This window comes from Canis aureus, chromosome 9, assembly GCF_053574225.1.
Source record: "Canis aureus isolate CA01 chromosome 9, VMU_Caureus_v.1.0, whole genome shotgun sequence".
NCBI lineage: Eukaryota > Metazoa > Chordata > Mammalia > Carnivora > Canidae > Canis > Canis aureus.
In genome coordinates, this window is record NC_135619.1 from 10,420,016 (window position 1) to 10,434,714 (window position 14,699).

A 14,699-nucleotide genomic window follows, 5' to 3' on the forward strand; every position below is an offset into this window, starting at 1 on the left:
CCCACAGAATGTACAACACCAAGAATGAACTCTGATATAAACTGTAGTCTTTAGATGATAATGACTTGTCAATGTAGGTAGCGAAATACCACACTAGCATAGGATGTTGATAGTGGGAGAGGCTGTGTGTACAAGGGCAGAGTATATGAACATTCTCTGTACTTTCTACTTAATTTTGCTATAAACCTGAAACTGCTCTAAAAAATAATATACGTGTAAAAGAAAACAAATTCACAAAGAAAAGTTAGAAATAATGCATCAAAATAGTTTTTAAAGTTTTCAATATAATATTTGTGTTTTACAATGAAATAAATAGCATGATCAAACAATAGGTCTATGACTTATCAAAATCATGACATAATGATGAAGGTATATACTTCATCTTTAGAAATTTACAACTATAATGATATAAAATATCTCTGCATTTTAGTTTTCATAGTCACACGTGCTATTAATTGTATTGTCTATTTTTATAATTACAGATGTTAAAAAATAAATATGTAATTGTTTTTCCCAACCGATTTCTCAGGCACTCTGAATTCTACCCAAATATCTCTTGGAGTTTCATAAAACAAGGTTAAGAGTCATAATTCAAAATGTCTTTGTAGGGCCCTGGGTGGCGCAGCGGTTTAGCGCCTGCCTTTGGCCCAGGGCGCGATCCTGGAGACCCAGGATCGAATCCCACGTCGGGCTCCCGGTACATGGAGCCTGCTTCTCCCTCTGCCTATGTCTCTGCCTCTCTCTCTGTGTGTGTGACTATAATAAATAAATAAAAAGAAAAATTTAAAAAAAATGTCTTTGTAAGGCAGAGGCAAGTTCTCCTAGAGAGCAGTTCTATAATATGATAATGAGAGTTGATTCTGAAGTCTCAGCCTAGGGTTTCTTTTTCTTTACATTTTTCACAATTAATTTATATCTACACCTCTTAAGAAATTCTTTCTCCTTACTCTAGCAAGACTGGATTATCTTTCTGTAATTAGAAATTTATTATATATAGTAATAAGAATACAAGATGCATGAAGAATTCAGAAATGCAGGTATTCTATAACCTTTCTCCACTAACTCAGTTTAAGTCACAAGAATAGTATCTGTAGAGTTGTACATTTTGAGGTAATAGATGAAATTTCCATTGGGAACTTAAAAAATACATATATAAACAAAACAAAAATATGTGTGTTATCTGAAGTGACTGGTACATCAAAGCTGGCACTCATATCTAGGTATATATTAGATTCCCTGTCTCTTGCATATTATTCATTTCACACCACATTTTTTCCATTTAAATTTCATCCAACAGAAAGAACAAGCTGCAGTGAAGCCCTACTTCTTTAAAAATGACTTTTTGTACAATACTAATTTAGAAAACACAAACTAGGGGCACCTGAGTGACTTAGTCAGTTAAACCTCTGCATTCAACTCAGGTCATGACCCCAGGGTCCTAGGATGAGCCCTTTTGGGCTCCCTGCTCAGTGGGAAGTCTCCTTCACTCCCTGCACCTCCCCCTACTCATACTCGTGTGCTCTTTCTCTCTCTCACCCTCTCTCTCTCCCTTTCTCTACCTCTATTTCTCTCTCAAATAAAGTATTTAAAAAATACAAATAAAAAGCACAAACTAATTGTTAAGAGACTAATGATATTTTTTTGTAATTCCATTACTTAAACAATTTTGGTGCTTCTCCATTTATACTTAAATATTCTAATGTATATATCAGAATAAATAGAACATGAATAAAGTACTCTAAAAGTCTTAAAAACAGAACACTAAACATGTATAGTGTTTTAGTAGTGATACTACTAGTTTCCTCTATATTGCTTTGCTGAGTAATAGTAGGGAAAAATACTAGAGAGATTATTTTATACATAATTTAAGGTTGGATTCTCTTTTATATGTCAAGCGAACAAGACCAGAATATGTAGGGTGTGCTAGTAAAAGGCAAAGAAACAGCAAGAGAAAAGACTTGGAGAGTTCAAGGTTCATACCCAAATAATACAGTCTGAACTATTATCCAAGGCCAACATCTGAGAGCTATTATAAAAGTTTCTGTCCCAAGGATGAGGCTTTTTATGGACTTTTTTTTTCCTTTATGCCAGGAACTTTATTTTGAAGGGAGATTTCAATTGCATTCTGTTGGACCTCAATATATCTGGGCCAACAACTGAACTGCCAGATGGAACGATAAAGCTGAATGAGATCTAAAAAGATTTACTATTAGTGAATGTGCAGAGAGAAATTTATTCAACTATTAAAGATTATATTTTCCAACCAAAAGAAGAAAAAAAAAAAGAAAATAACATGAGAGTCAGCCTATATCAACAGATTGCAGATGAAACCCAGAGTTGTTAATTCAGTAGAGGTCTATAGCATCGCCTGTATCATCATCTACATCTCACAGCATTCTTTGATTTTCAGAGAAAAAATGAGAGCAACACACATTTTGTGGAATGCATCATCCTTAACAGTACACACAGAGGAAAGCAATTCCCACCAGTTTTAACCTGTGAATTATGTCTGAAAATACAATTTTCCATTTCTGAGCTGATGTCTGGCTCTGCCCACTTTTCCATAAAGTTGAAATGTTTACATGTGAAGCAAGAGGGGAAGCCAATACAAAATAATATAGGAAGTAATCATGAATAAACTCCTAAAGGATTGATCTGATTTTCTTAAGATGGACAACACTTAATGTAATACTTATTTAAATTAACTTTCTTTTTAAAAATATTTTTTCTTTAATTCTATGGATTTTTTAGTAAAGTCATAGAAATATTACCTCATATGTATATAGATGATTTGAGTATTATCACTTTAGCGTGTCTCTCTGGAAAAATATTGTTACTTTAAAAATGCTTACTTCAGTGAATGAGAAATCAGAACTTAAAAATAGTTTCTCTAGGCATCTCTATCTTTGCCAGTTTACTTCTAATTTATGTCAGCATGAGTATATACATATCAAGCAATATAGATATATTAGCTCTTAAATATTGTTTTTGACTTGACTAAATCGGAGGGGAAATTTATTTTATGATTAGAATAGGACAAAATCAAATGAGTCATTGATATGGATTGGGTTGGATGGATGGACAGATAGGTAGATAGATAATAATTCACATGCAGAATTCTATCTAATCTTGGCCCATTTATAAAGATTACTGGTAATAATACAATTGTCCAGTGTTTATTTTCCTGAAAATAACTGGAGATTCAATTAATATAATATTGAGTCAACAAGAAAGAACCAGTGCGATATATGGACTATGACAACTTTATCCTCACTTTAAAAAATATAGAAAAAAAAAAAAAAAGAGAAAAAAAATAAATAAATAAAATAAATAAATAAAAAATATAGAGAGCTTTTCTATTTGAATTTTCTCAAAGTTCATTAGGTCTTTACTTGAGGCTGAAAAGACTTAAGTGTTTATGCATTTATGTACATTAGCAAACAGCCTCACCTATCATCAAAGAGACTGCTTATCACAACTGTTTCTTTCTACCTTAGTACCAGAAATGTGGACTTCAAAGAGTGATGCACTTTATTTATATTTTGAAATGAGAATGAAAATTTAAAAAATAGATGGCTAGATGTAACATAAAAGCATGGTAGCAATTAAAGGACAACAATAAAATTCAATTTTCTTCTTATTGTCTCAGTTTCTCCTATCAGTAAATTGAAAATTTAGTACTTTAGTTATATGTCCATTTATTTTAATAAAGATGCATATGAAATATTTGGCAATCCAAGAATAATGGAGTGGTGGTATGGTTCCTAAAAAAACTATTAAAATTTGAAGTTCACTAAATTGCCCTGCTTAAAGTAAAGAAAAAATAAAGGGGAATCCTGATACAGTTAATAATATTAACTATCATTTTTAAAAATTACATACTCATACTTCCGGTAATTTACCTACCAATATGTTGCCATTTATCTAAAAGAAAACTAGCTTTGGTGGGGAATGTAATTATAAACTCAACTTGAAATGTATAAATTTCATTATAAATTACAGGCATGGGATCCCTGGGTGGCTCAGCGGTTTGGTGCCTGCCTTCGGCCCAGGGCATGATCCTGGAGTCCCAGGATCGAGTCCCACATTGGGCTCCCTACATGGAGCCTGCTTCTCCCTCTGCCTGTGTCTCTGCCTCTCTCTCTCTTTCTGTGTCTCTCATGGATAAATAAATATAATATTTAAAAAATATATAAAAAATAAATTATAGGCATATCTTGGAGATATTGCAGGTTCAGTTCCAGATCACTGCAATAAAGTTAATGTCACAACAAAGTAAGTCAAATTAATTTTGGATTTTGCCAGGTAATATAAAAGTTGTGTTTACACTATAGCCTATTAACTGCATAATAGCATTACATCTAAACAAAACAATATACATACTTTACTTCAAAGAGAATGCTTGAGACATCATAATTCCAGACATCAAGTTATATTGCAAAGCTATAGTAGTCAAAATAGTATGGTACTGGCACAAAAATAGACACATATATCAATGGAAAATAAAATAGAAAACCCAGAATTGAACCCACAATTTATATAGTCAATTAATCTTTGACAAAACAGGAAAGAATATTCAATAGGTAAAGAATAGCTTTTGAACAAATGTTATTGGGAAAACTGGATGGCAACACTCAAAGAAATGAACCTGGACCACTTTCTCTACACAAAAAGTAAATTAAAATGGATTAAATAACTAAATTGTGAGACCTGAAACCATTAAAGTCCTGGAAGAGAACACAAGCAGTGACTTCACTGGCATTGGCTATTGCAAATTCTTTCCAGATATATTTCCTGAGGCAAGGGAAAGAGAAGCAAAATAAGCTATTGGGACAGTATCAAAATAAAAAACTTCTACACAATGAAGAAAACAATCAACAAAACTAAAAGGTAACCTTTGGAATAGGAGACAATATTTGCAAATGACATATCTAATAAAGTCTTAGTATCCAAAATATATAAAGAACTTAAAAAACGTAACACTCTAAAAAACAAATAATCCATTTTATTTATTTATTTTTTTAATGGGATAAGAGTTTTTTTTTTTTTAATTTATTTATGATAGTCACAGAGAGAGAGAGAGAGAGAGAGAGAGGCAGAGACACAGGCAGAGGGAGAAGCAGGCTCCATGCACCGGGAGCCCGACGTGGGATTTGATCCCGGGTCTCCAGGATCACGCCCTGGGCCAAAGGCAGGTGCTAAACCGCTGTGCCACCCAGGGATCCAAATAATCCATTTTAAAAATGATAGAAGACATGAACACACAGTTCTCTAAAGAAGATATACAGATGGCCAACAAATGCATGAAAAGATACTCAACATCACTCACTGTCAAGGAAATGCAAATAAAAACAATGAGATATCATCTCACATAAGTCATCATGGCTAAAATCAACAACACAAGAAACAACAGATGTTTGTAAAGATGTGGAGAAAGGGGAATCCTCTTACACTGTTGGTGGGAATGTAAACCGGTGCAACCACTCTGGAAAACAGTATGGAGGTTCCTCAAAAAAAGCTAAAACTAGAACTGCCCAATGAACCAGCAATTAGTCTACTATGTATTTACCCATAGAATACAAAAATACTAATTCAAAGGGATAGAGGCATCCCAATGTTTATAGCAGCATTATCTGCAATAGCCAAATTATAGAAAGATCCAAAATGTCTCAACTATCTACTGACTGATGAATGGATAAAGTAGTGGTGTGTGTGTGTGTGTGTGTGTGTGTGTGTATAATAGGATTTTACTTAGCCGTAAAAGTAGAATGAAAACTTGCCATTTGCAATGATGTGGATGGAGCTAGAGTATGTTATGCTAAGTGAAATAAATCAGAGAAAGACAAGTACTATATGATTTTGCTCATATGTGGAATTTAAAAAAAACAAAACAAATGAGCAAAGAGAAAAAATGGAAGAGAGAGGCAGAACAAGACAAAGCCTCTTCACTATAGAGAACAAATTGACAGATGGGAGGTGGGTGGGGAAATGGATTAAATAGTGGATGAGGATTAAGGAACACACTTTTGATGAGCACTGGGTGTTGTTTGTAAGTGTTGAATCACTAAATTGTACACCTGAAACTAATATTACACTGTATAGTAACTAACTGGAATTTAAATAAAAACTTAATAAAAAAGAAAATGATTTCTTGAGGTAGAGTCTACTCCTGCTGTCATGCTGTGAAGATTATTGAAATGGCAATGAAGTGTTCAGAATATTAGATAAACTTGGTTGAGAAAGAAATCGAAGGGTTTGAGAAGATTAACTCCCATTTTGAAAGAAGTTCTGCAGGTAAAATGCTATTAAACAGCAGCTATCACTTGTTACAGAGAACTCAGTCATGAAAGGAAGAGACAATAGGTGTGGCAAACTTCATTGTTACCTTTTTTCAAAAGATGTATTGATTTGAGAGAGAGCGGGTGTGTGTGGGGGGTGGCGGGGAGATAGAGCCAGGTAGGGTGCACAGAGGGAGAGGTAGAGAGTCTTAAGCATACTCTGAGCTGAGTATGCTTGGAGCCCCACCCAGGGCTCAACCTCATGGGTATGAGATTATGACCTGAGCTGAAACCAAGAGTCAGACGCTTAACTGACTCTGGTGCCTCCATTGTTATCCTAGTGTAAGAAATTGTCAAAAAAATTTTTTAATGAAAATAAATTTGAAAAAAAAATGCAAAAAAGAAAAAGAAGTTATCACAGTTATCACTATCTTGATCAGTCAGCAGCTATCAACATTGAGGCAAGACCCTCTACCAGCAGATTATGACTTACAAAAAGCTCAAGTTAGCTTTTTTAAGTTAGCATTTTTTAGTCATATTTTTTTAAGTTTTAATTGAAATTCTGGTTAGTTCACACAGTGTGTAGTTTCAGGTGTACATATAGTGATTCAACACATCCATACAATACCCAGTGCTCATCACAAGTGCACTCCTATGGGCATTTTAACAATATTTGTTCTTCCAATACATGAGCGTGGAATGCTTTTCCCTTTCTTTGTATCATCTTCAATTTCTTTCATCAATGCTTTATAGTTTTCTGAGTAGAGATATTTTATCTCTTTGGTTAGGCTTGCTCCTATGTCTCTTATGGTTTTTGGTTCAACTGTAAATGGGATTGATTCCTTGATTTCTTTTTCTGCTGCTTCCTTATTGGTAATGTAGAAATGCAACAGAATTTCTGTACCTTGATTTTGTATCCTGCAAATTTACTGAATTTGTATATAAATTCTGGCAATTTTTTGGTAAACTCTTTCCAGTTTTCTTTTTTTTTTTTTTTTTAAGATTTTATTTATTTACTCATGAGAGACAGAGAGAAAGAGAGAGAGAGGCAGAGACACAGGCAGAGGGAGAAGCAGGCTCCATGCAGGAAGCCTGACGTGGGACTTGATTCCCTGTCTCCAGGATCATGCCCTGGGCTGAAGGTGGTGTTAAACTGCTGAGCCACCCGGGTTGTCCTCTTTCCAGTTTTCTATACAGAGTATCATGTAGTCTGTAAATACTGAAAGTTTTACTTCTTCCTTACTGGTTTGGGTGCCTATTATTTCTTTCTGTTGTATGATTGCTGAAGCTAGGACTTCCAACACTATGTTAAATAACAGTGATAAGAGTGGACAACCCTATCCTGTTCCTGACAAGAGGAAAAATTCTCAGTTCTTTTCCCCATTTAGGATAATATTAACTGTGGGTTTTTCATATATGTCCTTTCCTACATTGAGGTGTATTTCCTACAACCCTATTTTGTTGAGGTTTTTATCATGAATGGATGTTGTATTTTGTCAAATACTTTTTCTGCATCTATTGAAAGAATCATAGGGTTCTTACCTTTTCTTATATTAATGTGATGTATCACATTACTTGATTTACAAATGTTGAACCAACCCTTGCAGCTCAGGAATAAATCCCAGTTGATCCTGGTGAATGATTCTTTTAACATACTGTTGGATTCAGTTTGCTAGTATCTTATTGAAAAGATGTTCATCAGGGATATTGGCCTATACTTTTCTTTTTTGGTGGAGTTTTTACCTGGATATGACATCAGGGTAATGTTGGTCTCATAGAATGAATTTGGAAATTTTCCTTCCTTTTCTATTTTTGGAATAGTTTGAAAAGAATAAATATTAATTCTTCTGTAAATGTTGGTAAAATTCTGAGTTGCCTTGGTACCTCAGTCAGTTAACCATCCAACTCTTGGTTTTTGGCTCAAGTTGTGACCTCAGGGTTGTGAAATCAAGCCCTGCATCAGTTCTGCACTCAGCATGTATTATGCTTGAGATTCTTTCCCTCTCCCTTCCTTCTGCCCCTCCTCTGACTCAAATAAATAAATAAATAAATAATTATTTTTAATGTGTATCAAATGTTTAGTAAAATTCACCTGTGATATCATCTGGCCCTGAACTTTTGTTTGTTGGGAGATTTTTTATTACTGATTCAGTTTCTTTTCTGGTTAATAGTCTGGTCAAGTTTTCTATTTCTTCCTGTTTCAGTTTTGGTAGTTTATGTGTTTCTAAGAATCTATCCATTTCGTCCAGGTTGTTCAATTTATTGGCATATAGTTTTTATTTTATTTTATTTATTCATTCATGAGAGACACAGAGAGAGAGAGAGGCAGAGACACAGACAGAGGGAGAAGCAGGCTCCATTCAGGGAGCCCGATGTGGGACTGGATCCGGGGTCTCCAGGATCAGGCCTTAGACTGAAGGCAGCACTAAACCGCTGAGCCACCGGGGCTGCCCTGGCATATAGTTTTTCATAAAAATCTCTTATAATTGTTTGTATTCCTGTAGTTGGGTTATTTCTCCTCTCTTATTTGTAATTTTATTCATTTGGATCCTTTCTATTTTTTTTTTGATAAGTCTGTATAGGGGTTTATCAATTTTTATGAGTTTTATTAATTTTTTTCAAATAACCAGCTCCTAGTTTTATCGATCTGTTCTATTTTTTTGTGTTTGTTTTTTAGTTTCTATATCATTTATTTCTTCTCTAATCTTTACTATTTTCTTCCTTCTGCTGGCTTTAGGCTTTGTATGTCGTTCTTTTTTTAGGTCCTTGAGTAGGTTGTTTATTTGAGATTTTTCTTACTTCTTGAGTATATTACTATATACTTCCTCTTAGAACTGCTTTTGCTGAATCCCAAAGATATTGAACTGTTATTTTTTCATTTTAATTTGTTTACATATTATTTTCCCTTTGATTTCCTGGTTGACAAGTTCATTGGTTAGGAGCATGTTGTTTAAACTCGTATATTTGTGGTCTTTCCAATTTATTCTTGTGATTGACTTCAAGTTTCATAGTGTTATGGTCAGAGAATATAGATGAAATGATCTCAACCTTTTTGTTCTTGTTGAGGCCTGATTTGTGACTTAGTATATGATCTATTGTAGAGAATATCCCATGGGCACTTGAAAAGAATGTGTATCCTGCTGTTTTGGGATAGAATATTCCAAATATATCTGTGAAGTCCATATGGTCCAGAGTGTCATTCAAAGCCACTGTTTCCCTGTTTTCTTCTGTTTAGGTGACCTGTCCATAGATGTAAGTAGGGTGTTAAAGTCCTCTACTAGTATGGTGTAATTGTCAATGACTTCCTTTATATTTGTCATTAATTAATATATTTGTGTGCTCCCATGTTGGGGGCATAAACATTTACAGTTGTTAGATCTACTTGGATTGTCTCCTTTTTAAAGATATAGTGTCCTTGCTCATCTCTTGTTTTTTGCTGTTGTTTGGTTTAAAGTTTGTCCAATATGAGTGTTGCTATTCTGTCTTTCCTTTGACATTCATTTGCATGATAAATGTTTCTATACTCCCTCACTTTCAATCTGCAGGTCCCTTTAGGTCTAAAATGAATTTCTTGTAGGCAGCATAAAGATTGGTCTTGTTTTTCTCATGCATTCTTGCACCCTATGTTTTTTGATTGAAACATTTATTCCATTTATATTCAGAGTAATTATTGATAGATATGCTTTTAGTGTCATTTTATTGCTTGTTTTGTCATTGTTTCTTGAAGTTTTCTCTGTTCCTTTTTTGTCTTTGTCACTTTAGGTTTTTCCTTTTCACTTCAAGTGTCCCCTTTAATATTTCCTACAGGACTGGTTTAGTGGTCATTAACTCCTTTAGTTTTTGTTTGTCTGGGAAATTATCTCTCTTTCTGTTCTGAACGACAGACTTGCTGGATAGAATATTCTTGGCTGCAGATTTTTCCCATTTAGCACATTGAATATATCATGCTACACCCTTCTTGCTTGTCATGTTTCTCTTTAGAAATCCAGTTGCCTTATGGCTCTTCCCTTGTAAGTTAAGGACTTCTTTTGTCTCGCTGCCTTTAAGATTTTTTTTCTTTGTCACTAATTTGGGCAACCTTAATTTCAAAATGTCTTGGTGTAGGCCGGCTTTTGTTGATTTTGATGGGAGTTCACTGTGCCTCCTGGATCTGGATTTGTTTCCTTCCCCAGATTAGGAGAGTTTTCAGCTATGATTTCCTTAAATAAATATTCTGCATCTTTCTCTTTCTCTTCTTCTTATGAGATTCCTATAATATGAATGCTACTATATTTAATGGAGTCTCTTCAGTTCGCTCAGTCTATTCTTGTACACATAATTCTTCTTTCTCTCTTTTGTTCAGCTTCATTATTTTGTATTATTTTGTGTTCTATATCACTTATTCATTCCTCTACTTCTTCCAGTATTGTGTTCATTTCATCAAACATGTTTCCAATCTCAGTATTGCATTATTCATTTCTGACTGATTCTTTTTTAACTGTTTTATCTCTGCAGAAGGATTTCCCTGAAGTCTTCCATTCTTTTCTCAAGCCCAGTGAGTATCCTTATAATTGTTGCTTTAAATTCTCCATCAGGCATGTTACTTACATCTGTTTTGCTTCAGTTTCCATTCCTGACTTTATCATGTTCTTTCATTTGGGATGAATTCTTCTATCATGGTCTTTTGTTTAAGTCTCTGCCTTCTTCTGTTTTAGAAAAGCCCATTATGTTTCTTGCTCCTGAGAGTAATGGCTTTATAAAGAAGAGGTCATGTAGTGTCCAGGACCTCATGCCTCAGGGAGTGTCTCTGGTGTGGGCTATGTGTGCTCTGCTATTGTGTTTTGAACGCTCTGTCCTTCCAAGCAGTTGGCTAGCAGGCTCTCCTTGCCTGCTATGGGCAGTGATTGGTCCTTGGCCCTAATATGGTGAGTTTTAATTGGGTGTGCTATGGTCTGCTTGTTATACGAGCCTTGACACAAACTCCACCAGTACTGAGCCCCTGTAGAACAATCTGGTCAGGAGAATATAGTGTGGGCAGGGGTATCTGCTGGTCTTCTAGGGGAGGGTCCTGCTGCCCTGGGACTGAGACAAGATTAACTGAGAAGGGCAGTTGCTCCAGAGCACAGTGGGATAGGACTTAGTATAATCAAGTTAGGCAGCCAGTGATGGCACTACCCTGCTTCCAGAAGGTGGCTTTCTGTTTCTGCTGAGGGGCAGGGAAGGAAAGTGGCACCAGCCAACTCGCTTTTTTCCCAAACAGGCATCTCTGTGAACACTGTCTCTCAGGGAGTCACTCCAAAAGAAGCAAATAATCTCCCCTCTGTGTGCCTCAGGCATTCTTCAGATTACTGTTTCCATGCCCTCTTCCTCAAGGTTGCTTGCCTGCCTTCTCTCCAAGAGGAGCACAGTGCCCTCAGAACTCTCTCAGCCAAGCCTACAGACCTTTAAAACTCAGGTCTTTAAGCCCTGCTGATTGCAAGAACTAACAAAAATCAGCTCCCTCATCTTCCCACCCAGTGGCTTAAGGGAAGTGTTCTCCTTTTATGTTCCTCTATGTGCTCCTTTCTCTCTTACTTTTCTCTGTAACAATGGCTCCCTTCCCTCTGCAGCACCCACAATATGTTTCTCCCCTAAATCATGTCACTGCAACTCTTACATTATATTCTCTCCCTTTAATTGTGGAGTTTGTTCTGTCAGCCTTCCAGTTAATTTCTGGGATATTTGGAATGATTTGCTAGTTTTCTAGCTGTGTTAGAGGTATGAGATGAGCGTAGGGTCTTCCTACTCCATTGCTGTCTTAGCTTTCAGGCTCCACTTCTAATTCTAGTTCTCTTGCTATTTCCACCACACTTGTAGTTATGTCCTTCATTGAGGTCTTGAACCCCTCAGAGCCATCCAAACATTTGGAACCAGCTTCTTCCGAATTCCTGTTAATTTTGATATTTTAACCTCTTTCTGTGAATCATGAATGTTCTTAATGGCATCTAGAATAATGAATCTTTTCCAGAAGATTTTCAATTTACCTCGCCCAGATCCATCAGCAGAATCACTATCCATGGCAGTTATTGCTTTGTGAAATGTATTTCTTAAATAAGACTAGAAGTAGAAATTAGTTGTTAACCCAAGCCCTACAAAATGGACATTGTATTAGCAGTCATGAAAACAACATTAATCTCATTGAACACCTCCATCAGAGTTCTTGGGTTACCAGATACATTGTAAATAAGCAATAATTTTTTGAGAGATTTTTTTTTTCTGGGTAGTAGGTCTCAACAGTGGGCCTAAAATATCAGTAAGCCATGCTATAAAAAGATGTGTTATCACCCAGGCTTTATTATTTTATTTATAAGGCAGAGGCAGAGTCCATTTAGCTTAATTCTTAAGGACCCTAGGAATTTTAGAATGGTAAAAGAGCACTGCCTTCAACTTAGTCACCAGCTACATTAGCCCCTAATGAGTCTGTGTATATTTTGAAGCTTTGAAGCAGGTATTTATTTCTATATCACATCTTCTTTCAAAATAAGGCTGTATTGAAAATTGAAAAAAAGTTCCAAAACAACATTGAAAATATATTGTTTAGTGTAGCCCCCACCTTCATTATTATCTTAGCTCAATCTTCTAAGTAATTTGCTGCAGCTTCTTCATCAGCAGTTGCTGTTTCACCTTGCACTATTATGTTATGGAGATGGCCTCTTTCCTTCAACCTCATTAACCAACCTCTTCTAGCTTCAAACTTTTCTTCTGCAGCTTCTTTATCTCTCAGCCTTCATAGACTTGAACAGAGCTAGGACTTTGTTCTGAATAAGCTTTGCCTTAAGGGAATGTTGAAGCTGGTTTGGTCTATCTAGATTACTCAAACTTTCTGCATATTAGCAGTAATGCTGTTCTTTTTGTTTTGTTTTGTTTTAATCATTTGTGTTCACTAGAATAGCACATTTTCTTTGCAATTACAAGTTGGTTGTTTGCCCAAAGAGGCCTACCTTTTGCCCTATCTTGGCCTTTGACATGCCTTACTTACTAAACTTAATAATTTCTATCTATTGATTTAAAGTGAGAGAGCTGTGACTTTTGCTTTTGCTTGAACACTTGGAGGCCATCACAGGGTTATTAATTGGCCTAATTGCAGTGTTGCTATATCTCAGGGAATGGGAATACCCAAAGAGAGGAAAAGAGATGGGGGAACAGCCTGTTGGTGCATGAGTCAGAATCCATACAACATTTATTAATTAAATTCATTGTCTTATATAGGCACAGTTTGTGCACCCCCAAATAATTACAATAGTAACATCAAAGATCACTGATAACAGATCATCATAACAAAGTAATATTAATTTAAGGATAGAAATATTGCAAGAGTGGTGCCTGGATGGTTTAGTCAGCTAAGCATCTGCCTTGGTCTTGGATCACGATCCCAGGGCCCTCCTCACTGGGCTCCTTGCTTGGCAAAGAGCATGCTTCTCCCTCTCCCTCTGCCCTTCTCCCTCCTTGATCCCACACACTCTCTCAAATAAATAAAATCTTTTTAAAAATTAAGAAAAAAAATATTGCAAGAATTACCAAAATGTGACACAAAGACACAAAAACAAAACAAGAAAATCCTTTGGGAATAATGACACCAATAGATTTGCTTGACACATGGTTGCTAAAAATCTTCAATTTTCAAAAAATACAATATCTGCAAAGCACAACAAAATACCCAGGACCTTGGGTATATATTTAGTGTTAGATGAAGATGAAATTCCTTTATGTCTTCATTTAATTAATTTGCAGGGAGAATAATCAATAAACTAAATAAAAATGATATACTACATATTTCACTTAAATATTAAAAAATAATATTATAAAGTATAAGAGAATAGTTATAATAGATAATAATTATAGAGTATAAGATTATAATTATAATAGATAATAATTATATTCTAAACAGTCCATAACATCCATCTGACCAGTAATAGATTTGAGAAATGAGTACTAGAATTCTTAAAATATATTTTTTAAATGGTGTTAGAAGAAAGCACAATGAGACATACAACTATAAGGTTTTAAGATAAAGAAGTCTACTTAGAAAACTCTATAAATATTTAGTAATATTTTCTTTCTCTATAACAAGGGAAGCAAATTCATAATTTGCTAAAGTTTATACTTTGTATCATTAAAAAAGACAACTACATTTTGGATAGAAGTGGTTTTCTACATTTAATACACATCCTTTTTTGTTATCTAGAAATTTGCGGTTCCTTATCTAAAGAATAACATCAAAATATAACTAAGGAATTCTTCACTGAAAAAATGAACTATGATTTACACATTAGGTTTGATGGAAAACACGAGCCAAACAGGGGGAAAGAAAAATTGGAGTGAGGTCACAAATCAGAGGCAATCTTTTAGGAAGATGGATAATATATGAGCAGAAGGGAAAAAATGTGTTTGGAAGTTTTGTAA

The 14,699-nt window shown here is 35.0% G+C and overlaps 1 protein-coding gene across 9 annotated transcripts in view; it reads left to right on the forward strand.

Moving 5' to 3' along the window:
• Nucleotides 1-14,699, forward strand: part of LOC144320383 (uncharacterized) — a 232,843-nt gene that overhangs the window by 201,673 nt on the left and 16,471 nt on the right. For 2 of the 9 annotated variants that reach the window (XM_077908857.1, XM_077908860.1), the window contains one exon: nt 10,773-10,812. The exons of the other annotated variants lie outside the window; for them this stretch is intronic. The gene's annotated coding sequence lies outside the window, so the exon portion shown is untranslated. The remainder of the gene's footprint in view (nt 1-10,772; nt 10,813-14,699) is intronic. 9 annotated transcript variants of the gene reach the window in all.